Source organism: Merops nubicus, unplaced genomic scaffold (genome assembly GCF_000691845.1).
Source record: "Merops nubicus isolate BGI_N331 unplaced genomic scaffold, ASM69184v1 scaffold18382, whole genome shotgun sequence".
Taxonomy (NCBI): domain Eukaryota; kingdom Metazoa; phylum Chordata; class Aves; order Coraciiformes; family Meropidae; genus Merops; species Merops nubicus.
In genome coordinates this window covers 24,789-27,251 of record NW_008591780.1, presented here as the reverse complement: position 1 = coordinate 27,251, position 2,463 = coordinate 24,789, and positions in this window count along the sequence as shown.

Sequence of the window (2,463 nt, the reverse complement as noted above, 5' to 3'; positions counted from 1 at the left end):
AAAAGTGGTTTAAACCACCACAAAGGTACAGAGGGAGCAGGTGATTGATGTGCTGGTTCCCTGCCTGGACAGGCCCATTTGTCCCTATAGCAAGCCCAAGCTATAGGAGCTGCCAGGGCCTCTCAGCCCTCAGCCATAAGCCCAGGGCACTTCTTACTCTCACTTCTGCTGTTGCCACCACACAAAGTCATTCCACCTGGGTTTGTGCATTTGGGGCAAAGTGCTGGCAATTTTCCTCTGTCAATCCAGTGCCTGATGGCTTTTGCCTAGGGCTGGACCTCCAGATGAAATATAATGCTTTAGGCTCCTTAGGGCTTGGTAAGGCCTTTCTCACTTGCTCTCTCACACATGGGTGCAGGGCTTCAGAGCTTAATTAATTATCCCTAGAAATGGCAAAGGCTTATCTTGTGGCAGCAGAACACCCACGATCTGAAAATGTTGATAGCAGAAATGTGTGCTTTTCTTTTGTCTCTGGTATGAGTGATTCCACTGTCCAGAAATACACAAACCTACCTCAGAAGTGCTATCTATAACAGTGTTTTTAAGAATATAATGTGCTTTTCTAAGCCAGAGATAATCCATAAGTAAGAAGGATGTCTATACAATTTAAGAAAGTGTATGAAACCCACACTCAAATATCAGCTGAATAACCTGGTCTTCCACAGTCTTGATAATGATGTTTATATAAACTCCTATAAAATCTCACACATGCAACTCTTGTCAAAGATTGTAACAGTTTATTCTAAATTTAAATGGTCTCAAAATCTTCCTACTACTTTCTCTTGAAGGGTGCCAGAGCAAAACTTACGGATCCAAAGACCCAGCTTTCCATTAGGATCATATCATTACTAGCCTTTATTCAAAGCCCTTGACAACAGAGCATGCCTCCAAGTTTTATTCATACCTGCACAGGAGCTTGAAAAACAACTACATTCTCTTTATACCAGAGATCTACAGCAGAAATTCACTGATGCATCCCAAGAAAGCTATTTTTTTCCTGACATATGCAAACACCCAGGAAAAACAGTACCAGTCAGTAACTTTAAGACAAGAATTTACTGCAACTAAATAATCACTGTTGATTTGAAGTGGCTGTTTTATCTTTTACTATATGTACATAGCAGGGGATGGAAAAGAACAGGCTTGCCATTGGCATGAAGACCCAGCTTACATTTATATGAGTATGGAAAACTGCTGTACACATAAAAACTGTACAGCTCTGGCAGAAGAGATCAGAAATTCCACAACATGTACTGGTATGCAGTTCAAGGTGTCCTCTATAACAGCTCAATTACTTCATACTGTGGTAGAAGCAGGTTCTGTTGATGAGAAGACAAACTCCCAAGCTTTTGGTAGTGGCCCCTTCCCTGCACTTATGAAGAATACTGTCATGAGGTTTAAGTCATGGGTTGTGCTTCCAGTCCCTAGTACTGTCAATAAAGATTACAGTGTAATAATATTAATAAAAATTATAACTTATACAAATAAAAGATGGTATCTCTTCTTTTGCCTCAGTTGCAATGACCTAATCTTCAGTTACTAAAGAAAAGGAAAACCACTGTTTTTATCTCAAGAGAAGCAGCAGCCCAAGTCATTCTGGAAAAGCAGGCTCTACGTATCTCCTTTGCAGCACAGGGAACAGGACATCAAAGATTGCACAGTATTTTAAGTGTAGAAAAGGTATAAAATTTTATTTGTAATTTAACCAGTAAGAATTTCATTAATCCATTAAAACACTTTATTACAAATCAGTGTAATTGAATTGTAACTGTCCTACATGAAGGTAATTCTGAGGTGAACAAACTGACCTACTAGTGAGTAGGCAATTTAGAATGTGTATCTACATCTACACTGTATCTATTTCATTTTATTTCATTTTATTTTATGTATCTATTTTTTGCATTCCCTTAAGTAAAAAATTGGGTAGACAGGCTAAGAGACCTGCATGGATGTGCAGGGAGCTTCTGAAGGAAATTTCATGGAAGAAAGAGGTGTATAGCTCATGTAAGAAGGTACTTGTCACTTGGGACAAATACAGGGCAACTGTCAGGACATGTAGGAAGGCAATAAGAAAGGCCAAAGCCCTCTTAGAACTAAAACCAGCAAAGGAAGTAAAAGAGAACAAAAAGGGCTTCTTCAAATATACCAGTAGTAAAAGGAAGAACAGGGGAAGTGTGGGCCCACTGCTGAATGAGGCACAGCCCTGATCACTGAGGATGCAGAGAAGGCAGAGCTGCTGAATGCCACCTTTGCTTTGGTCTTTAATCCTGAGGTCATCCCTTGTGAACTCCAGACCCTAGATGTAGGAGAGAAAGCCTGGAGGAGGGAAGACTCTCTGCTAGTCAATGGAGACTAGGTTAGTGATCAGTTAAGGAAATTGAATAGACCTAAGTCCATGGGCCCTTCAGAGATGCACCCAAGAGTATTGGGAGAACTGGCTGAAGTAGTCACTTTTTCATTATC